General features: G+C 36.1%; 1 pseudogene; it reads left to right on the forward strand.

Moving 5' to 3' along the window:
* LOC144289177 (transmembrane protein 138 pseudogene) overlaps nucleotides 1-25,023 on the forward strand; it is a 33,960-nt pseudogene extending 8,937 nt beyond the window's left edge.
* Nucleotides 25,024-26,251: the final 1,228 nt, after the last annotated feature.

Raw genomic sequence — 26,251 nt, forward strand, 5'->3', positions numbered from 1 at the left:
TAGAATTGCAGGCTTCAAGAGAACATTTCAACATCTCTAATTTATATTTTTAGAATGACTCAAGAATGTATTGGTTACATCAAGATGGAATAGATACAAAATGAACTACAAAAAAGGGGGGATGGGTTGGGAAAGAGCTTTAAGACTGTGTACTCATTGTGCAAAGAAAAAAATTAAAGCATTAAAAAATGAAAAAAATAATGAAAGAAACCTTATTTAGAATTAAAAAAAAAAAAAAAGACTGAGATTGATCTTGAGAGAAAAGCAGCCTAATGCAGCATTCCAATAGTGTCCATGCATGAATGGCATGAATTTAAGCAGAGGAAAAGAGGGAAAAAATGGAAAGGGGGGAAATACCTCCAGTGAGAAAAGAAGTTATTTATAAAAGCTGGAGGGAAGATATCACAAATTTCACAGTAAAAGGACCTGCTTATTTCTACATTGAAAATAGGTGGAAAATATAACTAAATGAATCTTCCCCTTGATACATAACTTAGAAATGCAGAGCATTAAGTTTCTATTTTTTTAATTTTATTTATTTAATTTTTTTGAAAGAGAGAGCACACAAGCAGGGGGAGCAGCAGAAGCAGAGGGAGAAGCAGACTCTCCACTGAGCAGGACAACTGATGTGGGACTCCATCCCAGGACCCCGAGATCATGACCTGAGCCAAAGGCTGGCACTTCACCAACTGAACCACCCAGGTGCCAGAGCATCATGCTTCTAGAGAGAAAGTACAGGTTAGTTGCATCAGTTCTCATCAGAGTGGAATCTACAAATAAAATTGTGCAGGATCTTCAACACTTTTTTTTTTTTTTAGAGAGATTTTACTTATTTATTAGAGACGAGAAAGATAATGAGCATGAGGCTGAGGAGCAGAGGGAGAAACCAACTCCTTACTTAGCAGGGAGCTCAAAATGGGGCTCAATTCCAGGACCCTGAGATCATGACCAGAGCCCCAGGTAGACACTTAACCCACTGATTCACCCAGGAGCCCTTCACGCAGGCATCCCTCCTTATACTTTGATTGTAAGATATGATTTAGAACCTAAAATTCTCTATCTACCAGGACCACCAGACAGAAATTTTACCTCCCATGTTATCTCCTCCTTTGTCTTCCATGCTCCTTGTTTTTCATGCCTGCCTGCCTCCCTATCTTCAATTCCTTTTAAGGGTGTTATTTGAACATATTAAGAAGAGAAATATGAGTTAAAAGTAAAAATAAAGGAAGGCTATGCCCACAATAGAGAAATTCATCTGGAATTCCAGCAAAAAGGAAATGGTAACTTGCTATGTGAGCAAAGGAGACCTTGAAATAAAACATTAAAATCGGAACATAAGTTGAGTGACCTCTAAAAAAAAAAATAGTCTCGAAGAAGAGGAACAGATCAGATACCAAAAAGTATATGGAATAAATAGTCCATGCTAAACACAGCTCACATAACTTTAGCCAATAAGGGCAGCATAAAGGTGGAATAGAAATTCTGGAAAAAGAAAAGACAAACCTGATTCAAATGTGAAATAACCACAAATAAACATTTTTGAGATCTTGATGAAGAGTAAGAAAACAGAATCCATTCAATAGGAGGAGAGTTCCAACTTGAGCAGTTCAAAGCTAGGACCCTGACCCACAGAGAAAGACGTTTGTCATCAGTATCCTACGGTCTATGCAAGTAGCATGGTTACAAGTTTCAGAATTGTAACATTTATTTATTTATTTTCATCTTGACTGAAAACTTCAAAACTCAACAATGTAAATTTTAATCAACCTAGACAACATAAATACAAAGATTTTTATAACTGCCAAAAAATGATGGATGGGAAGGAGAAGGAATTGGAAGAAGAAAAAAAAGGAATTGGAAGAATTTTCTTCACCTGAGAGGCAAGTCAAGGCAACAGAAGTTTCAATGTATTATTTAAATATCATAAACAACCAAAAATTTAAAATAATATTAGTAGCAGTATATGACAGTGAGTTTGTTATAAAGTCTTAGCCATCATCGTAGTAAGTCATAAGATAATTTCTAAAGATAAATAAAGAACACAGACCATGTTATTCAGTGATTGTGGGGGGCAACAATCAAACTTGTGAGTGTAGTAGTAGTAGGCTGGGCTAGGACTCTGGCTTTCAATTATGATGCCTTCATTATTTTTTTGGTACCATGTATATATCCGTTGCCGTATATTAAATATGAAAAAATGAAAGAAATCAATGCACTGTATACATGTCTGGTTTTGAAATCTTAAACTAATAACTTATTACATATCTATTTCAAATATATGCAAAATTATTTTTATAGGCCATAAGGTGATAGTTTTCCCATGCTAATTTAAAATAAATGGAACATAATTTTCAGTAGTGAACTTTACTCACTCTTAATTTACTTACAGTTTCAGCCTGTAATCAAATTTAACAGTTTATTTTCATATAACTGTAATAGCGTTCATTTCTTTATTAGATCTAATTGATCTCAATGTGTCAATGGGTACTTAACAAAACTTAGTCCGCACCTTAGTGATATTAGATGAAATAATGTCTTAAGCAAGATAGACAAGGGTTAAATGATTTTATCTAAATAAATCAATTACAGAGCGACTGATATTAATTCACTAGCCAGTTCTTCATTAGTTTTACTTCACACAGTATTTATAATAAATTAACCAAGGATAATTTTCTCGAATACATATTCCAACCAATAAACTCACCAAATGTATTAGAACATTATTCTTTTACATCAAAAATTATGAACATGTTTAGTATTTTTAATAAATATTCATCTACTTCTTAATAAGTACCAGTGTGATTTTAAAATGGAAAAAGGCAAAGAATTGACAAGCCATGTTAGAACGAGAAGCAACTATGTGGAAAATACCTAAGTAGAGGTGGCTTCATGGGCATGCATTTAGGCAATCACACAACAGAGCCCCAAGCTGAGAACCTCACACTTGGTTTCATGCTCTGCTGTGGCTGTCCTGTTAATGTTAAAAACCTAGCATGAGGCCTCATATCTTCATTTTCTTTTGTTGTTGTTGTTTTTAGGTTTTATTTATTTGTTCATGAGAAACACAGAGAGAGACAGAGAGAGAAGCAGGCTCCATGCAGGGAGCCCGACGCGGGACTCAATCCTGGGTCTCCAGGATCAGGCCCTGGGCTGAAGGCGGCGCTCAACCGCTGAGCCACCCGGGCTGCCTCCGTATCTTCATTTTCTACTGCGTCCTGCAAATGATGCAGATGGGCCTTCCACAAATTGGTGTGCTTAGAGAAAGAACACAAGTACACCTTTCAGGAAGAAAATCTGAATTACTCTATTGTCAGTCTCCTAAAGTCTTGAATGTTCTTTATTTTTTTTCCTATGATTTTTACTTCTTGAATCCCCAGAGACTGAAAGAAAATTCATATGAATAACAACAGAGTTTTAAATTTATTTTTATTTTATTAATATTATTATTTTTTTAGAAGAGTGCCTTTTTAAAAATATTTTATTTAAATTCAATTTGCCGATGTATAACACCCAGTGCTCATCACACAGTTACCTCATCCCCCCACCTCTTCCCTTTCTGCAACCCTTTGTTTTCCAGAATTATGAGTCTCTCATGGTTTGTCTTCCTCTCTAATTTTTCCTCACTCAGTTTCCCTCCTTTCCTTTAGAGTCCCTTTCACTATTTCTTATATTCCACATATGAGTGAAATCATATAATTGTCTTTCTCTGATTGACTTATTTCATATTTATTTATTTTTAAAGATTTTATTTATTTGAGAGGAAGTTAGTGAGTGAGAAAGAGACCAGAGACAGAAGAGCAGGGGGAAGGGCACAAATATTAGCAGAAGCAGACTCCTCCCTGAGCAGGGAGCCAGATGCAGAACTCTATCCCAGGACCCTGAGATCATGACCTTAGCAATAGGCAGATGCTTAACCCACTGAGCCACCTAGGTGTCCCATGACTCAGTTTTTTTTAATATTTAAAATATGTAATTTAGAAAAGGAAAGGTAATGTAGACTTTCTCTAGACTTTTAAGAGGTTTTACTACACTTTTAAATATTTTTTCTCTTTTATTTTATTTTTTTTAATTTTTTTTTTTTTTAATTTATGATAGTCACAGAGAGAGAGAGGGAGAGAGAGAGAGGCAGAGACACAGGCAGAGGGAGAAGCAGGCTCCATGCACCGGGAGCCCGATGTGGGATTCGATCCCGGGTCTCCAGGATCGTGCCCTGGGCCAAAGGCAGGCGCCAAACCGCTGCGCCACCCAGGGATCCCTTTTCTCTTTTATTTTAATAAGAAATCATTATTCAACAGATATAAGTGTGAGGTCTAGAAAATATATATGTGCAAATAGTTTCCTCTGATGTTAAAATGGAGACATTTTGTGTCATGTTTCAGCTCTGTTAAGACTTTTGAAAACCAATTTAAAATTTAAACATAGATTTGTTATGTCATACCTCTGGCCATGTAGGCTTTAGAAATAATGTGTTAAAATTAACTTGCTATATTATTCCTCTGCTCTTAGGAAAGAAGAATCTTAGCTCATCTAGACTATAATTATTTTTCTAAACTAATTTAGTCCTAGTGTCCCAAGATCAAAGGCTAGTGTATGTACATGAGGTAATTTTCTATCTCCCACAATGGGTAGGAAAGATAAAACTATCTGTCTGTGGACTCAGTCTTTTAAGAATGAGGGCAAAAAAAAAAGTAGATTAATCATGGTATCCACTTGAAAAAGTACCAACCCCAAAGCTCACATTTTAATTACATTCTGCTATTAAAATTTGAGGACTTTAAGGTTATCTCACCCAAGTTTCTCTGAAGAGCAGAACTCTGATTACTTAACTATTCGAACACATATAGGGAGCATAAGTTCCAAACATGGTGGCCCATACCATATATGGACTATTTTACCCAAGAATAAGAATTTTTTTCCTCTATTTTTGGAGAAACTTTGCTTCTCTGTAATATGAGACTAGTTAGCAGATTTGTACTTAAGGTCAAAAATGCACAGGGTGTTTCTCAAGATATGCTACCTGAATATGGTAAACTTGTCCCCTAAAGTTATCTGAACAGCAGTTTCCTCTAAAGTAACAGAGATTAAACTACTAAAATATTCATGATAGGAAACACATGCTTGGAGAAATGTAAGGCAATAAGGAATAGTAGGTATAGGAGACCAAAAGAATTTCTCATTCATCATATCCTCCAAGAACCCATTCACTCTTTAAATCATACACAGCTTTTAGCCAAAGCTGAGAATGTTCATTTCACAAATAAAGATGACAATAAAGTAAATGATATTTTGATATACATTACATATGCTAGTGATATAAACTAACAAATTACCATCTCTGTGTTAGAAAAAGTCAGATTTAAAAGGCAAACATTCCAGCTGTATATATGAATAATATCTAGATGAAGAGTAATCTTTTAAAAATATTTTATTTAGGGACACTTGAGTGGCTCAGTGGTTGAGTGTCTGCCTTTGATCCAGGGCACGATCCCAGGGTCCAGGGATCCAGTCCCACATCAGGCTCCTCAAGGGGAGCCTGCTCCTCCCTCTCCCTGTGTCTCTGCTTCTCTCTGTGTGTCTGTCATGAATGAATGAATGAATGAATGAATAAATAAATAAATAAATAAATAAATAAATATTTTATCTAAATACAATTAATTAACATATAGTGTATTATTGGCTTCAGAGGTAGAGGTCAGTAGTTGAAGAGTAATCTAAGCATAAATGAAGATCATCAGAGTGACCAGGTGATCTTGGAGTCCATTCCATTTAAAACTTGATGTGATAGGACTTGAGACCACATTCAAACAACCAAGTTCCATAACAAAGATTTTAAGTGACTAAAAGTTTTTGATGTACTATGCTCATGCCACCTCCATCTTCAAATAAGACACTTCACACTAAAGTACTATTTATGTGACATATGATTTCATATTTTCATATCTATATATTACTATACATTTTAATATTATCAAAGAACAAATATATAGTAGATATTTGTAATAGGAAGGCATAAATTTAATGGCTGTCATAGATTTCTGAAAATGACACGGAGGTTATTTCTTACAATTTTTGTAGAAATCTATTTTCTTTTTTCTTCCTGTTGGAGGGAGGCTGTATTAATCCTGGGCTGTCTTGACGCCAATAAACAGGAGGTGTGGGCTAGGCTCCTCACAAGAAGAACCGGAAGTGTCAATAAGGGAATGTAGTAGGGATTAAGAAAATGCAAAGCCTCACTATCTAAGTCATGCTTTTAAAATTCCAGTCCTGGGATGCCTGGGTGGCTCAGTGGTTGAGCGTCTGCCTTTGGCTCAGGGCATGATCCTGGGGTCCCGGGATAGAGTCCCACATCGGGGTCCTTGCCAGGAACCTGTTTCTCCCTGTGCCTGTCTCTGCCTCACTCTCTTTGTATGTCTTTTATGAATAAATAAATAAAATCTTTAAAAATATATAAAAAATAAATAAAATTCCAGTTCCTTATCTCTTTGCTTCAGGGTTAATATGAATACAAAGGCAATCAGAAAGTCTGAAATTAGTAAATGGGAGATGACATCATTATCTAATAACAAAGAGAAAATAGACTTAATAAGATTAGTTGTCTGTACAATCTTTCTGATAATTTGTAATGCTAATACTAAATACATCTTTTTAGCAACTTCATTCTAAACTGAGCAATTTCAAGGTCCTAAGATCCAGTTACATGCCCTTAACACTCTTTACTATTTACCAATGATCACAATATTTTTAATTTGTAATTTTTATTGCTAGTATTTTTAAGTTCTCTAAGGGCAATGATAAATCTGTCTTGCAGCGTAGTATATGTTCATTGTCCAAAAAATGTTTGATGAGTGAACTTATGAGCATGATTATTTTAGTTCAGTTTAGTTCAAAAGTTGTTTATTGAACACCTGAGAAAGGCTGAAATAACAAAGATTAATAAAGTAGGGCACTGCCATAAAAAGTAGCCAAACTGATGGTACATGATATTCTGTACCTAATGGCTCGTTATGTTTTAAGTCTGTATAAGATACTATGGAAGCACAGAGTCAGAATTCAGCCAGCAACTTCCAACGAGACTTTCTGTCTAAACTGAATCCTGAAATTAAACCAAGGGTTTGCCAGTAAAATCAGGATGATAAAAATATTTTAGGCCAGAAAAACAGAACAAGAAATTTCAAAAGCATGAGAAAACACACATGGGGGAAAAAATTATGTCTGACTATTGTTTTATTAAGCAGTAGTTCAAAGTCACTTTTGTTAAATGTTTCTAATTAGAAGGGTTTTAAGACTACATTAGCTGATTTTTCACGTAACTTAATTTTTGCCAAGAAAAATATCATGACCAGAAAAAAGTTATACCATTTGTGGATATATGGGCTCAGAATAACACACCAGAATGCAAACACTGGCTCTAAGCATAAAGTGGGCAGCTCTCAGAGAAGCTCACAAGAAGAAAATATACATTATAGTTAATATATAAAATGTATGTTTTTGTATTTTTTCTAACTATGGCCAGAGAGATTTAAGTTATTTTCCTACATAGCTCACCTATATGCTTTTTTTAAAAATAATATCTCTTGTATACATTCTTATTATATGGAATTTTTCCCTAGTGGATTATATATTACTATAATATATATATTATATATAGTTATATATATAATATATATAGTTATATATATATATAACATATTGGGAAAAAACAAATCATCCTTACAGAAATTACTTAGAACGTTACAATGAAGAGAATTTTTAGAGTTGTTTCTACCTTAGCCTATTTATAAACTTTAGAAATAAATAAGGAACAGTTGTGTTTTGTTTCATTTTGTTTTGTTTTTCATGAGAGACACAGAGAGAGAGGCAGAGACATAAGCAGAGGGAGAAGCAGGCTCTGCGGGGAGGCTGATGCGGAACTGTATCCCAAGACCCCGGGATCAGGACCTGAGTCAAAGGCAAATGCTCAACCACTGAGCTACCCAGGCATCCGAAGAAGGAACAGTTGTTATTCTCAAATCTACTTAATGTTTTGCTTTAAGTGCCTTGAAATTCTTCATTTTTTTTAAAGATTTTATTTATGTATTCATGGGAAACAGAGAGAGAAAGAGAGAGAGAGAGAGAGAGAGGCAGAGACAGGCAGAGGGAGAAGCAGGCTCCATGCGGGGAGCCCGACGTGGGACTGATCCTGGGTCTCCAAGATCAGGCCCTGGGCTGAAGGTGGCAATAAACCCCTGAGCCAACAGGGCTGCCCGAAATTCTTCATTTTAAGCAAGGGACCTGAATTTTCTATTGTATTCTGTCAAATTATGACAGACAAATTGTATAACCAGTCTTGCTTATTTCTCTTTTCCTTAATACAGACAATTATTATTTGTTGTTTTGAGGAAGATTCTATTGCTCTCACAATAAAAAAAGATCTTTCCCAACTCTCTCTCTCTCTGTATATAGATAGATAGATAGATAGATAGATAGATAGATAGATAGATATAGATAGATATAGATAGGTTTCCATTAATGACCAAGGTAAAAAAGAAATTATGACAATTGAAAGCTATCAATAGATTCTCTGATATTAAAATTAAAAGCCTAATTCAAAGAAAAGTGTTAGAGTTTAATATGTTTTGGTCTAAAAATGAAACTTTTTTTTTCTCTTTTCTGAGATCCCAGTGAACACAACTTGCTCTCATTTGAAATAGTTGCAAATTTTTAAAAAAATTTTATTGAAGTTCGATTTGCCAACATATAGTATAACACCCAGTGCTCATCACGTCAAGTATCCCCCTCAGTGCCCATCACCCAGTCACTCCAACCCCCCTCACCTCCCCTTCCACTATCCCGTGTTCCTTTTCCCAGACTAGGAATCTCTCATGTTCTGTCACCCTCTCTGATATTTCCCACTCATTTTCTTTCCTTTCCCCTTTATTCCCTTTTATGATTTTTTATATTCCCCAGATGAGTGAAACCATATGATGATTGTCCTTCTCCGACTGACTTACTTCACTCAGCATAATACCCTCCAGTTCCATCCACATCAAAGCAAATGGTGGGTATTTGTCTTTTCTAATGGCTGAGTAATATTCCATTGTATACATAGACCACATCTTCTTTATCCATTCATCTTTCGATAGACACCAAGGCTCCTTCCACAGTTTGACTATTGTGGACATTGCTGCAATAAACATTGGGGTGCAGGTGTCTTGGTCTTTCACTGCATCTGTATCTTTGGGATAAATCCCCAGTAGTGCAATTGCTGGGTCATAGGGTAGCTCTATTTTTAACTCTGAGGAACCTCCACACAGTTTTCCAGAGTGACTGTACCAGTTCACATTCCCACAAACAGTACAAGGTTCCCCTTTCTCCACATGCTCTCCAACATTTGTTGTTTCCTGTCTTGTTAATTTTCACCATTCTCACTGGTGTGTGGTGGGATTTCATTGTGGTTTTGATTTGTATTTCCCTGATGGCCAGTGATGTGGAGCATTTTCTCATGTGCTTGTTAGCCATGTGTAGGTCTTCCTCTGTGAAATTTCTGTTCATGCCTTCTGCCCATTTCATGATTGGATTGTTTGTTCCTTTGCTGTCGAATTTAATAAGTTCTTTATAGGGATCCCTGGGTGGCGCAGTGGTTTGGCGCCTGCCTTTGGCCCAGGGCACGATCCTGGAGACCCGGGATCGAATCCCACATCAGGCTCCCAGTGCATGGAGCCTGCCTATGTCTCTGCCTCTCTCTCTCTCTCTCTCTCTCTCTCTGTGACTATCATAAATAAATAAAAATTAAAAAAAAAATTAAAAAAAAAAAAAAAAAGAAACCTTATAATAAGTTCTTTATAGATCTTGGAAACTAGCCCTTTATCTTATATGTCATTTGCAAATATCTTCTCCCATTCTGTCATCTTTTAGTTTTGTTGACAGTTTCTGTTGCTGTCCAGAAGCTTTTTATCTTGATTAAGTCCCAATAGTTCATTTTTGCTTTAGTTTCCTTTGCCTTCATAGATGTATCTTGCAAGAAGTTGCTGTGGCCAAGTTCAAAAAGGGTGTTGCCTGTGTTCTCCTCTAGGATTTTGATGGAATCTTGTCTCACATTTAGATCTTTCATCCATGTTGAGTTTATCTTTGTTTATGGTGTAAGAGAATAGACTAGTTTCCATTCTTCTGCACGTGGCTGTCCAATTTTCCAGGACCATTTATTGAAGACACTGTCCTTTTTCCCAGTGGATAGTCTTTCCTGCTTTGTCAATTATTAGTCAACCATAGATTTGAGGGCCCATTTCTGGGTTCTGTATCCTGTTCCATTGATCTATGTATCTGTTTTTGTGCCAGTACCATAGTGTCCTGGTGATCACAGCTTTGTAGTACAACTTGAAATCCAGCAGTGTGATGCCCTTGGCTCTGGTTTTCTTTTTCAATATTTCCCTGGCTACTCGGGGTCTTTTCTGATTCCACACAAATCTTATGGTGATTTGTTCCAACTCTCTGAAGAAAGTCCATGGTATTCTGATAGGAATTCCATTGAATGTGTAAATTGCCCTGGGTAACGTAGACATTTTCACAATATTAATTATTCAAGTCCATGAGCACGGAATGTTTTTCTATCTTTGTCTGTCTTCCTCAATTTCTTTCTGAAGTGTTCTGTAGTTTTTAGGGTATAGATCCTTTACCTCTTTGGGTAGGTTTATTCCTAGGTATCCTATGGTTTGGGGTGCAATTGTAAATAGAATTGACTCCTTAATTTCTCTTTCTTCAGTCTCATTGTTAGTGTATAGAAATGCCACTGATTTCTGTGCATTGATTTTGCATCCTGTCACATTGCCATATTGTTGTATGAGTTCTAGCAATCTTGGGGTGGAGTCTTTTGGGTTTTTTATGCACAGTATCATATCATCTGTGAAGAGGGAGAGTTTGACTTCTTTGCCAATTTGAAAGCCTTTTATTTCTTTTTGTTGTCTGATTGCTGAGGCTAGGACTTCTAGTACTATGTTGAATAACTGTGGTGAGAGTGGACATCCCCTTCATGTTCCTGATCTTAGGGGAAAGGCTCTCAGTGTTTCCTCATTGAGAATGATTTTTGTTGTGGGCTTTTCATAGATGGCTTTTAAGATACTGAAGAATGTTCCTTCTATCCCTACACTCTGAAGAGTTTTGATCAGGAATGGATGCTGTATTTTGTCAAATGCTTTTTCTGCATCTATCAAGAGGATCCTATGGTTCTTGTTTTGTCTCTTGTTGATATGATCTATCACGTTGATTGCTTTACGAGTATTGAACCAACCTTGCATCTCAGGGATAAATCCCACTTGATCATGGTGAATAATCTTCTTAATGTACTGTTGGATCCTATTGGCTAGTATCTTGAGTATTTTTGTATCTGTGTTCATAGGGATATTGGTCTAAAATTCTCCTTTTTCGGGGTCTTTGTCTGGTTTTGGAATTAAGGTGATGCTGGCCTCATAAAACGAGTTTGGAAATATTACATCCCGTTCTATCCTTTCGAACAGCTTTAGTAGAATAGGTATTATTTCTTCTTTAAATGTTGATAGAATTGCCCTGGTAAGCCATCTGGCCCTGGATTTTTGTGTGTTGGGAGGTTTTTGATGACTGCTTCAATTTCCTCCCTGGTTATTATTGGCCTATTCAGGTTTTCAATTTCTTCCTGTTCCAGTTTGGTAATTTGTGGATTTCCAGAAATGCATCCATATCTTCTAGATTGTCTAATTTATTGGTATATAGCTTCTCATAATATGTTTTTAAAATAGTTTATATTTCCTTGGTATTGATTGGTATGTCTCCTCTTTCATTCATGATTTTATTAATTTGAGACTTTTTTTCTTTTTATAAGGCTGGCTAGGGGTTTATCAATCTTAATTCTTTCAAAGAACTGCTTCTTGGTTTTGTTGACCTGTTCTACAGTTCTTCTGGGCTCTATTTCAGTGAGTTCTGCTTGAATCTTTATTATCTCTCTTCTTCTGCTTGTAGGTTTTATTTGCTGTTCTTTCTCCAGTTCCTTTAGATGCAAGGTTAGCTTGTGTATTTAAGTTTTTTTCCAATATTTTGAGGGAGGGTTGTATTGCAATGTATTTCCCTCTTGGGACTGTTTTTGCTGAATCCCAAAGACATTGAATTGTTGTATCTTCATTTTCATTAGTTTCCATGACTCTTTTTTAATTCTTCTCTAATTTCCTGGTTGGCCCATTCATCTTTTAGTAGGATGTTCTTTAACCTTCAGGTGTTTGTTTCTTCAAAATTTCTTCTTGTGATTGAGTTCTAGTTTCAAAGAATTGTGGCCTGAAAATATGCAGGGGATAATCCCTATCTTTCGGTATCAGTTGAGACCTGATTTGTGACCCAGTATGTGATTTATTCTGGAGAAAGTTCCATGTGCACTTAAGAAGCATGTGTATTCAAATTGTGTTTGGATGTTAAGTTCTGTAAATATCTGTGAAATCCATCTGTTCCAGTGTATCGTTTAAAGCTTTTGTTTCTTTGGTGATGTTGTGCTTAGAATATCTGTCATTTGCAGAAAGTGCCATGTTGAAGTCTCCTACTATTAGTGTATTATTATCTAAGTATGTCTTTACTTTGGTTATTAATTGATATACTTAGCAGCTCCCACATTAGGGGCATAAATATTTATGATTGTTAGGTCTTCTTGTTGGATAGACTCTTTAAGTATGATATAGTGTCCCTCTTCATTTCTTACTACAGTCTTTGGATAAACTTTAATTTATCTGAATGAGGATTGCAATCCCAGCTTTCTTTTGAGGACCGTTTGAATAGTAAATGGTTCTCCATCCTCTCATTTTCAGGCTGGAGGTGTCCTTACATCTAAAATGAGTCTATTGTAGACGGCAAATAGATGGGTCTTGCTTTTCTATCTTCCCAAACCCTGCATCATTTTTTTAAGATTTTATTTATTTATTCATGAGAGACACACACAGAGAGAGAGAGGCAGAGACACAGGCAGAGAGAGAAGCAGGCTCCATGCAGGGATCCTGATGTGGGACCAGATCATGCCCTGGGCTGAAGGCAGCAGTAAACCACTGAGTCACCTGGGCTGCCCACCCTGCATCATTTGATGGGATCATTTAGCCCATTCATGTTCAGAGTAACTATTGAAAGATATGAATTTAGTGTCATCATAATACCTATTCAGTCCCTATTTTTGTGGATTATTTCTTTGGGCTTCCTCTTTTTTTTTTACCTAGCCCCCCTTAATATTACTTGCAGAGCTGGTTTGGTGGTTGCATATTCTTTTAGTTTCCACCTATCTTGGAAGCTCTTTATGTCTCCTTCTATTCTGAATAAGAGCCTTGCTGGATAAAGTATTCTTGGCTGCATGTTCTTCTCACTTAAGACCCTAAATATACCCTGCCAGCCCTTTCTGGTCTGCCAGGTCTCTGTATAGAGGGCTGCTTGCTGTTAATCTGATATTTCTCCCCATATACGTTTAGAATCTCTTGTCTCTTGCTGCTTTAAGGATCGTCTCTTTATCTTTGGAATTTGAAAGTTTCGCTATTAAATGTCTAGGTGTTGAATGTTTTTTATAGATTTTAGGGGGGAACCTCTCTCCCCTGGATCTGAATGCCTGTTTCCCTCCTCAAATTAAGGAAGTTTTCAGCTATGATTTGTTCAAATATACTTTCTGGCCCTCTGGCCCTCTCGGTGCACTCTGGAACCCCAATTATTCATAGGTTCTTCCTTCTGAGGCTGTCATTTATTTCCCTTAACCTTTATTCATGGTCTTTTAATTATTTTTCTCTCTTTTCCTCGGTTTCCTTCCTTGCCCTCAACTTGTCTTCTATGTCACTCACTCTTTCTTCCACCTCATTAACTATTGTCGTTAGGACATCTAGTTTGGATTGCATCTCATTTAATTGATTTTGTATTTCATCCTGATTTGATCTAAATTCTGTAGTAATGTAGTCTCTAGAGTCCTTTATGCTTTTCTCCAGAGCCACCAGTAGCTTTATAATTGTGCTTCTCAATTGGCTTTCTGACATCGAATTGTAATCCATATTCCATAACTCTGTGGCAGAAAGTACTGTTTCTGCTTCTTTCTTTTATGGTGAGTTCTTCCTTCTAGTCATTTTCCTCAGTGCAGAGTGGCTGTATAAGTGAGCTGAGTCAAGAATATCAAGCACGACCTAAGTAAATTTCACCCTAGAGGATTCTTGCTAGAAGCAAAAACCCTTCTCTCTGTAGCATTCCAGCTGTTCTCTCTTTAAATCTCAGGTCAAATTCATATGTGTTCAGGATGCTTTGAAAGTTATCTAGGTAAGTTGGTGGGACCAGGTGAGTTGAGAACCTCTACTCTTCTGCCCAAATTAGTTGCAAATTTTAATCCCAAATATATTTCTAGAGAAAGTTCCACATTTAACTAGAGTGGTAAAACTTTTATCAGACTAATTTTATTGTAAAACTAAAACAAGTAAAGTGTTTTGTTTTGTTTTTTTAAGGTGTTTAGATCTATCAGAGAAGAACAAAGGCACTGGGGATTTAAGGAGTGTCACTATCATGGAAATAAAATAAAATGAGCCCCAAAAATCTGCACATATTCTCTCTTGAAATAAACAATACTTTCACTGGAGGATGCTGAGAATGTTAAAGCAGACACCAAAGAGGCTGTAACACTAATCAGGGTTTCCAGAATATACACAGTAAAGACAAAAAATTGGCATCACAGCCTAACAAGAATGAGGCACTATGGTTAAAATTCAGGCTTTCACATGAGACCTTGAAAGAGGCAAACTCTGAGAGAGAGAAAAAAAAAAAGAGAGAGAGAGGGACAAACCTGAGCTGGAGTAAGACATTCTGCCTATACTTCATTTACTTATTGGAAGAAAATTAAATCTAATGTGGAGAAACAAAACATTATCTCAAGCCTTTGCTATTGTTCATGTACCCTGCGTTCAATAAGAATTATCCTGAGTAAGAAGAGATAAGATGAAACGACAAAAATCAAGAACAGAGATAAAGCAATAAACCCACAAGTGATCCAGATACTATAGTTTTCAAAAATGGATTTAAACTAATAATGTTAATAAAATAGATTTTAAAAGATGGATAATTTCACTGGAAAATTGGCATCTATTCATTTTAAAAGAGCAAATCCTCCTAGACATTAAAATATAGTAGCTACAAATACATGCTGAGATATAATGGAAGAGAGGATTAGAGAATTCAAAGACTCATAATCAGAAGATAGCCAGATAGAAATAGGAAGAAACAGAGATGAAAGTTACAGAAAAGTCTGAAAGAAACATATGGATATGGTAAAAAGATTCAAAATGTGTGTTATTACAGTTTCAGAATAGAGAAGATGAGAGAATAGATGTCTTAAGAAATACAAGCTGAAAATTCTCCAAAATGTATGAAACTTATCAAGCCACACTTTCAAAAATGAGTATGAATGCACAGTAATATAAATTCAAAGGCAAAGCACAACCAGGCATATATAATTAAAATTCTGAAATCAAAGTGAAAGAAATATTTAAAGCAGTAGAGGAAATAACACCAATTTCCTTCAAACAGGTAACTATAAGCTGAAAAATGTACTTTCAATAGAAATTTATATGTCATATTACTAATTCTCTCCCCCATTAAACTTTTAATTCTGTGACAGATTTTTGATCAACTTGTTTTCATTAAAAGTACTGATTTTTAAAGCTAATAACTTAAAACTGCCACACACACACAAAAAGACAAATGGTCCACAAAACCTCCTTTCTCTCTGAAGGTTTTATGATGCATTGTTATCATTATCCAGTGGCCAATTGACACAATTCTGAGACTGTTCTCCCACTACTGATTAAGACTGGAGTGGTAGGTACTGGAGTAATTCTCATTTAGCCTTCTGAACTTCTGTACAGACCGGTGGTGATCTTGTCACTGCCTGCTGTTTCTTGTCCACTGCTTTGATGACACCCACAGCAGCTGTCTCATGTCACCAATAGCAAAATGGCCCAGAGGAGGATAGTCTGAGAAACTCAACACACATAGGCTTTCCAACAAACATACCAATGATGGCAGTACCACCAGATTTCAAGAACTTGGGGCCATCTTTAGCTTTTTTTCTAGAACAATGATCAATCTTCTTTTTCAGCTCAGGAAACTTACAAGCAACGTGAGCTTTGTGACAATCAGCACAGGTGCATATCCAGTGCTGATTTGGCCTGAGTGGTTTAGGATAATCACCTGAGACATGAATCCAGCTGCTTCCATTAGTGGGTCATTTTTGCTGTCACCATCCACATCACCACAATGAATATCTTTGATAGATACATTCTTGACAGTGAGGCCCACACTACCCCATGAAGAGCCTCACTTAAAGCTTCAAGGTGCATCTCAACAGACCTTACGTCAGTTGTAACACTGGAGCAAAGGTGACCATCTCGCCAGGTTTAAGAACACCAGTCTCCTCTCAAGCTCACAGGGACAGTACTAACACCACCAATTTTGTAGATGTCCTGGAGGGGTAGTTGCAAGCGCCTGTCAGTTGGAGGAATTGGTGGCAAAGTGAGACCCAGAGCTTCCCACAGTGTGGTTCCACTGGCATTACCATTTTAATGGTAATTAAAATTACCATTATAAATTTTAATGGGTGACTCTATCCTCTAAACCAAGGCATGTTAGCACTTGGCTCCAGCATGTTGTCATCATTCCAACCAAAACCTGGCACAAATGCTATGTCAAGGATGTAGCCAATTTTCTTAATGTAGGTGCTGACTTCCTTAATGATTTCCTCACATCCCTTCTGGCTATGGGGTGGCTCAGTGGAATCCATTTGTTGATATGAGTCTTTTCCTCTCCCATTTTGGTTTAGGTTTAGTGGTAGTTTTCACAACACCTATGTTCTGGCAGCAAACCCATTGAGAAAAGGAATTTATTAATTTGTCAATATTTTCCTACAGGATTGTTGTTTTAAGCTATAGTTATACAACAGAGGATTAAAAAAAACACAAATTACCTATGTATCACATGAGATAAAGATATGAAAGAATGTATTTTAGATGGGGATAGGTATCAAGCAGTAGAGTAATGTAAGAAAGAGGCTACAAAGTGAAACAAAGGCTGCTATTTAAGTGATTTAAGAAAATATTTGACAAGGAAGCCATGTGGACATCTGGGGGAAGCATTTTCCAGGCCAAGGAACAGACTGTGCAAAGGACATGAGTGGGCACATGCTTGGTGTGTGATCAAGAGTAGGTGGTCATGGCCAAGTAAGTGGGTAGAATGAAACATAGAGGGTACCAATTCATGAAGGTTTTATTTTACTGTATTAAGAATTTGGACTTTTTAAATAGAATGAGAAGCAAAACCGTTGGATAATTTTGAGGCAAGGAGTAACACGACCTGACTTACTGTTTTGATCAAATAATCCAGGTTGTGCTGCTGATAGACCATGCAAAACCAAGGGCAGAAGCTGGAAGACCTGTGTTAGGATGTATTTTCTACCATCTTTTGACATCCAGAGCAACTGCTGGGAGGTCTGTTGTCATATAGCTATCATTTCTTAGAAATAATCAGTCCCTCTTTACTGACTTTTTAAAAAATCAGAATAGCTAAAATAGAAAGGAAGAAAATTACAGAATTTGGAGAAAATATGGGTCAAGAGGAACTTACACACTGATGATGGGAAGTAAATTGGAATAATTACTTTAGAAAATTGTTTGGTGGTATCTATCAAAGCTGAACAGATGCATTCCCAATTATTTACCAGTCTCTCTCCTACATGCCCAACATAGATGTGTACACATGCTTATTAACAGACATGCATAAAAATATTCACAGCAGCACAATTCTAACTAGATCTGGACAGAAAGCTGTCTAAATGCCCATCAATAAGAGAATGCATAAAAACATTTTGGTATACTCATACAATGGGAATAATGCAGCAAGAATGAATGAAGTTTAACTGTACATACCAACCACAGTCTCATTAGTATGTTTTGTCTGTTTGCAATGCATCCTTTACCTTTTGAGCACTTCCTACTTTTTTTACACCATAAGATGTTCCAAACTTATCTTGCTTTCGCTTTGTCATGCAGTCAACAATTCCTTTAAGGAATCTTGATTCTTTAAAGTGAGAATAGATTAAAAAGCCAAGATCAAGAAGATTGGGGTGCTCATTTTCTCCTATGGTGCCACTGTTTCTGGGGTCTCTCTGAAAATGGACCTAGGAAGTAATGAGTTCTTACTGATACTTACCCGTTCCAAACCAAGACCTCAGGATTTATTCTAGCTTTCCCTTTTCTTTATTTCTAACTACATTCTCTACAAATTGAGCCTTTAAACTTTCATCATAAAAAAATACGTTCATTTGTTCAATCTTTAAATATGCTTGATGCCTGAATTGTGAAACTATAATCCTGTGAAAAATATCTACATTGCAATAATTGTGTATAGATTTTTTTAATTTCTAGTAGATGGTTAAAAGATAGTAGTTCCATCAGTTACTTTCTATCTATTCTAATTGTTGTGATTTATCAACATCTTTGTCAAATGAGATTTTAGCATTGAAAATGTTCTTTTTCACTGTTAATGCTTGTGGACTTAAATTCTATTTGGCCTGATAAAGAGCATCGCTACTCCTACTTTCTTACTAGTTTCTAATTACCTGATATACCTTTGCCATTTCTTAAAAAATTTGTCTTTGTAAGTCAACTTTTCTTCATCTGCCTCTTGAAAATGACAAACACGTCTTGTTTTGTGAGCAAATTCAGTATCTTAATAGGTAAACTAAGTTTATTCCCACTTATTTTTATGTCAAATATGTTTGGTTTTATTTATGCAACAACATTTTATAATTATAGGTTTTATGTTTTAATTTCATCCTTCTTTATATGATATAATCTCATTTAAATGGAAAATGTATTTTGGAATGTTTGTAATTTTATTCTAGGTATTACCTTTGTACTTATACCATATAAATGCCCTTAGTTCCCAGATTCCATGCTCAAACTTTTAATATCTGGTTTGTCAGTTTTTAATGGGATTCTTTATTTCCTATCTTTTGCTTATACATGTGTCAAGGACTAACGTAATGTTATATATCAACTTAAAAAGAATCAGTGAGCTCATCCAAACTCATAGGTTTAAAACGTCTTCCATAACCTTTTTATTTAAGGAATGTTTAACTAGATATAAAATCCTTGGTTCACACTTTCTTTTAATGATTTTTTGCATATCCTGCTCCATTAGGTCTTGTTCTGAATGTTTAAAAAAAAAATTGAATGCCAATCTAATTCGTTTTGCCTTGTAATTTATTTTATCTTTTTGGCTAAAGAACTAGAATATTTTTTTTTTCATGTCTCCCTTCAAAGTTTAATAGTTTTACTAGGATACTTCTAAGATTCATCCTGAGATAATTTTCTCCTATTTGCCCTTTAATTTGTAGATTCAGGTTTTCTTTTTTTTTTTTTTTCAAAAAGATGCTTGAGATTCTAGTTTAAAATCTTAGTTATATTCCATTATTGTTTCTTCAATGGGTACCTTTCTTTTTCTTTTTTTTCTCCCAGATGCTACATGTTTCAAAGACAGTCACTTCACATTATAGGAACTTAAGTTTCTTCTATGAAAATCATGCTGTGATAATTCAGAACACTTTATTTTACAAAGCATTTTCACTATTACAGTTGTATACCCTTAATGGCAGTCGTTTGAGATTAACTTTAGATATATTGCTAGCTCCTCTGTTCTCTCTTTCTAGCGCTTCCTCCCCCACCCCTCTCTCCCTCTCACCCTTCCCTTTTTCTCCCCCTCTCCCTCTATTTCTGTCTGCTTTTCTCAACACAAAGCCTTGCAGTGGGGCAGGATTAATACATGGTATACCCTGGGATCTAGTGACTTTTATTTCCCTACTTTTAATTTTACACTGTTTGGGCATTCTCCATTTTCAACTTATGAAAGCTTGAAGATATGATTTTAGTACATTCCCTTTTCTTTTTCTTTTCTTTTTTGTTTTAGGAGGAAATATTTGGAGACACAGACCTAGGTAGTTGCCATTGTGTTATCTACCTGGAAATCTTTTAAATATATTCTGTGATTCAAGAGCAAATCTATGTATTATTTAATTTTTTTCTCTTCCTTACCAAATGGCATCACACTATGCATACTATTATGTATTCTCTTTTTTTTATCCATTTAAAACAGAGAGAGAGAGCCAGTGAGTATAAGCATGGGGAAGAGGCAGAAGGAGAGGGAGAAACAGACTCCCTGCTAAGCCAGGAACCTGATGAGGGGCTTGATCCCAGGACCCAGTCATGATCTGAGCAGAAGGGGGATGCTTAACCATCTGAGCCATCCAGGTACCCTATGTATTCATTTTTAAAATCTACATTTATCTTGAAAATACTTCTATAGCAGTTTAGACCTATTATTTATCATATAGATAATGCATATGTTGCCAAAATTTTTTAAATACTGCTATATTAAACAGAGTTACGCGACAAAAAAAGAATAATTAATAACAGTGTTCTCAGTATCAATGGAACTTACAGCCACAATACTAACAATAATTCCTATGGAAAAATACTAGTACAGGTGTAAGCATGGCAGATCACGAAATAGTGGAGCACTGCAATAAAAAGTTGTGAAGACTGCTCAACAGAGGGGGCTATAAAGAGCCAAAGGTACTGAACTGCCTGAAAATTAGAGAAGTTCACCTAATAACACTTCTAAGTCAAAGCCTGTGGCAAAAAGGAGGAATGTAGAGTGGATTAACATCATTTTTGTGCAGCACCTTGTTGCTTTCAGAGGAAATTTCTGTTGCCTTCATCTGCTGGTACTTATAAGCACAAAATATTAAAATGCTGGGAACACTCTCATACACATCAACATACAGTCCATCTAATAGCAATAATCATTCCTCTATTTACTTATCACATATGAACTTATTTGTATTTCATCAATAGATTGTAATCAGTTGTATCTCATCCCCCCACATATACAATTGAAATCTTAAATAGAAATTCAAAAAATTGCCCCATGTCAGCTCTTTTTAACCGCATTTATAGAGGTGCCTGATGTCATGAATTTCTAAGGTTCTTGTGAATACTCCATTCAAAGTGTTCATTTGTTTGGATTTTTTATTTCTGACCCTGGATTCAATTTTCTTATTCCATTAATGACATGCTTTCCATCTTCTTAAATTGCATGGTCATCAGCTCCATTTTCTTTGGTTTTATAGACTTTTGTTGGAAGTCAATGACATTTTTATTGATAAAAACTCGCTATTAACTATGTAAGTCTCCTTAAATATTCAATGTTCAATTATTCCCATAATTAACATAACCATCAATAAAAATGAAAATACACTATCTTCCTTTTAAGTTATTAGCTTATGTATTCTACTAAAAAGAAACAATTTAGAACAATCAAGACAGAACTTTCAATGTAATATTTTGATTAATAACATGAGATTTTGAGTGTGACAACCTAGATTTGAATTTTGGCTTTGGCCTTTACTAGCTGTACAACTTTCAACAGGTAGTTTAACCTTTTGATGTTCAGTTTTTACATGTATAGATTTATTGGGTAGATTAAATGTGAGTATAGATGTTCACAAGACTTCATAAATGCTGCATTTATAAATTCACTGCAGAGAGCTATGTTCAATAGCTTAGTATTTTTCCTCTTTTCAAACCTTATAGAATATGTATTAGAATGATTCAACAATTATCTAGAAAATAACCCTAATGAGATAAATGGGATAGGTTTGACCTTAACATGGGTCATTTCTAGAAAGTGTACTCATTTTTAATTTTTTCTGTGTAGAGTTGGAATGTTGGAGAAAAGGAGAGATATGTTCAAGTATACTTACCATCTTGCAAAGAGTCAATTATAGCTGTCTTGGATGGTGATAAATGCCTTCTGCTACATAGTAAAAAAGCTGAATGTGAATAAAGCTAATGAATGTGATACAACAACTTTAGGAAAAAATTTTATAAACTTCGCCTATGTGCTTCTGAACATACGATAGATAGATGATAGATAGATAGATAGATAGATAGATAGATAGATAGATAGATGATAGATAATAGATAGATATAGATAGATATAGAATATACACACATATATATACAACCTAGAATTCTATTGTTAATAATATTAGCCAACCATGAACCTAAAATAATATTTAGGAAATTGAAGACAGCTCTGAAAGGCAAGGATTTCTTGAGTCAGCAACACTGTCACTTCATTGGATTGTTTTTCTCTTGAGACTAATGTAGAGATAGTGATTTTGTTTAGTCAGTTTTGTGTTTCAAGGTTTCTTCTTTTATCAGCATGCTTTCATATGATCCTTTAACACAGAAATAAGGATTACAAAGTATTGCCTAATTTACTTTTTAAAAAGATATTTCAATGAAATATGGACCTTAGATTTTTGGGCAAAGATAGAAATTTCCTACAACTTTATCATCAGCAGGTTACGGACAAACTTCAAAAACCTTAAACATCGTGTCTTAAACTGCTTTCCCATTATCCATCTGTCCAAAGGATCTTTATTTTTGAATACTGACTTTTCAAGTCAACTCTTTCTCTTAGTGTCTTCTACAAAAAGTTTCTGTTTAATTAATAAAAGACCCTTACTTCAAAATGTTAAACCTAAGTTGCAAGCCTGATTTATAATAATAAAGTACTTCTCAGAATAGTTGGATTACCTAGTTGTACATGTGTATCTTCATAAAATCTCAACATATATATTCAATAATGTAACTGTTCTAATGTTAAGTTACTAAAATTACAAGGGTTTTATTAACAGCTAGCATTTTAGATTGATTTAAAATGGATCTTTTAATATAGTTTAGTCAAATTGTATCATTTCCCAGTATAATATGCAAATATTATAGTGCTGTTCCTATAAATATAGGTCTTTCCATTAAACACATGTTTAATTTTTAGGGACGCCTTGGTGGCTCAGTAGTTGAGCACCTGCCTTTGGCTCAGGCAGTGATCCTGGGGTCCAATCTTAAAAAAACAAAAATGTTTAATTCTATATAAGTCACACACTTCATATCTCATAAGTAGGTCAGGATACGTTTGAGATACAGATTGCTATTACAGAGTAATCATTTGTATTTATCTTTCATTTATTCAACATGTTTTTTAAGTGCTTCCTATATACCAGGCACATTTTCAGGGCCTGTGGATACAGCAAAAGAAAATAAATGAAATGATTTCTGACAAATAAAGAGCTCGCATTTTAGGAGTGTGGGAAGAAAAACACTAAGTTAAAATGTGCATATACAAACATTCATAAACTCACACAAACACACTCACACACATGCATGCTATAATTAAGAAACCTGGAATAGACAAGAAATGTAGAAGACAGGACTGAAACAAAAATAGTTGCTAGACCTGGGAAATGAAGTCCGGGGTTCGGGGCAGCCCCTCTTAGCTCACCGAGACATTGACTCCCAACTCCAGTGTCTCCATGCAGTTTCTTCCCCAAGGAGTCCCTCCATGGCTCTGCCCTGTCCCTCACCCTTCATCTAGTGGAAACAGAAGTATTCAATAAGAGATGAAGAGTCTGTCCTGGGGCTGGCCCTTAGCAAGGCCCTGTGGAGGTATAGAGGTATGGCTGCAGCTGGGAGGTTCAGGAGTGATACTCAGAATGTTTAACAACTAAATGGACAGCAGCCATACCTTTGGTGCTAGAAACTAAAGACCCTACTGTGCCAGAATTTAACAGTTTTCTTGTTGGGTCCTGAGGAAATTGGGAGAGGTGATAGAGATATGCCAGAGAAGGAACCGGAGCAACCAGGAAAGTGGAGGAATATTCAGAGGGCTTTGTCCATTTACTGTTCATTCACTGGATGGAGTATGTACTGGAGTGTACCAGTTGGGTTTCATGGTTCATCAAATCTGATAGCAGCTATAAGATAAAAAGTATTATTATTGGCTATTACCTATCTTACTTTCAGAAGAAGTATGGCTTTTTTTTTTTTTTTAATAAATGAGGGCTCTTGTTTTTGTTTTTTAAATTTTTATTTATTTATGATAGTCACACACACAGAGAGAGAGAGAGAGAGAGAGGCAGAGACACAGGCAGAGGGAGAAGCAGGCTCCATGCACTGGGAGCCGGACATGGGATTCGATCCCGGGTCTCCAGGATCGCGCCCTGGGCCAAAGGCAGGCGCCAAACCACTGCGCCACCCAGGGATCCCAGTATGGCCTTTGAATTATGGCATATAGCCTGGAGAAATTCTGTGAAGGAAGGAGCAGAGTAGACCCAGGCAAGCAGGAGCCCAGACACAGTGGCCTGGCTGGCTCCAGAGGGTGGCGGGAGAGCCAAGGACCCGTGAGATGAGCTCAGACACAACCTGCATCCACCATCTACTTCTGGGATTTAAAACCAGTTTCTGGAAGCCAGGATGGCATTCCTGTGGCAACTGATGTAGAGGGTCTTTGAAGCCCGTGTCTTAGAGCTGGAAAACAGCTCTGATTCTGAGAAGCTAATGCTTCTCCTTCACTGCTGGGAAGAAAGCTAGGAACTGTTTTCTGGGAAACTGTGGCATGTGCCCTGGGGGCCCAATGAAGCAAAAGGAAGATGCTCCCCAGCAGTGCTCTAGCCTTGTGCTCTTCCTGCAGGTCCTAAGACCTCCTTGTCAGTTCCTTCTCAGAGCTACTCTGAATGGCTCCTATCATTCTACTGGTGTTTTTCATCATCCAGGATACTGCATCTCTTTTCCACATCATCATTTTCCTCTTGTTCTTCAACACCTTTTTCTTGCAGGCTGGCCTCGTCCACCTTGGATTCCGTAAGTTCAAAGGGACCATCGTCCTCACAGCTGTGTTCTTCGCCCTCAGCATCTCCCCTTCATGTCTGGGTCATGAATTTACACTGGAAACACTCCAACTGCTTTGTCTGCACACAGGGACTTCAGATGCTTTTGTATTCCAGAGGCTGCAGCAATATTATACTGTCACTTCTACAAATGGACAGCTGTGAGACTGGGTGATCCTCACTTCTGCCAGGACTCTTTATGGCTGTGCAAGTTCACACAAGTCCAATTCTTGCCACGTTGATGGATGCCTTTCCTTCATCACAGAGCCTACATTTGTGTACAGCAAACTGCTTAATTTACCTAGGACAGACTCAGGCCACTTGCATTCTGTAATTAAGAAAGAAAATCTTCCTTCTTGCAAGTTAAAGTATTTCCCAATAGACTTCAGTACATAACCCTCCCTAGCCTCTCACCTTAGTTCTGCCCCCCTTCCTTCCTGCTCTCCACCCATCTTCCTCACAGAAGGCTGAGGCTTTATCCTTAGGAAGCTGTCACTTATCCTGGTACAGAAGGGGCTCCTGGCACCTGCTTTCTTTGCACCAAACACTAATTAATGACTGAACACTGCAAATAGTGACATTTCTAAGCTCCTGACTGATCACACCATAGGCATTTAGATTTTATACCCAAGGCACTTTTTTTTTACACTTTATAAGTAGGAAATAAATTGATTCTACTTCCATAAAAAAATAGTTGCTCATTTGAAAAATCAGTATTAGAACTCTTAAGCCTAAGGGTTCATGCATAAACTAACATTAGAGTCCTTTGTATACAAGTCCCATCTTTTTAAAGTGATTTTCTTTATTTTTGGTTAATAATTTTATAGTCATTTAATGTTAACATGGAGTTCAGAGGTTAAAAATACTCTAGATGTATATATTGACAAATATATACAGAAGCATATCCCCTGTTGAATTTTACTGTCATTTATTTTATATATTTAGAATGAATTTTTGATAATTTTAAGAAGCATCAAAAGTATGTGTACACACATGCAAGCGTATGTGTTAACATATACACACATGTGTGTTGTATGGAAACATGAATCCTAGCATGTTCATCTTGTTTCTCAAAACAAAGCTTGGGTATAAATGTTATTTCCTGATAGACACTTATACTGCTAAGAATAATAAGGGTTACAAAGAATAACAGAATAACATTTGTCACCATGACTTTGGCATATTTATCAGATACTGTTTCTTACACAATATACCATTTGCCCGTCTATCAGGCACCTGCTAAATAAAACTACATTAAAAATAAATTAATCCATGGTAATTTTCACTAATTATTAATATATTACTAGGTTTGGGGAGGCTGGGTAACAGAGTAAATTGGTTTTCTTTTGATAAGTTTTGGAAAATGCACTTTAACCCAAATGAAAAATATTTTAATGCTAAAGTTTCAGATATGTGACCTGTCAATCAACAAGTATCTTACAGAGATGGACCTTCTCAATTTTTGTCTCC

Source organism: Canis aureus, chromosome 18 (genome assembly GCF_053574225.1).
Source record: "Canis aureus isolate CA01 chromosome 18, VMU_Caureus_v.1.0, whole genome shotgun sequence".
Taxonomy (NCBI): Eukaryota; Metazoa; Chordata; class Mammalia; order Carnivora; family Canidae; genus Canis; species Canis aureus.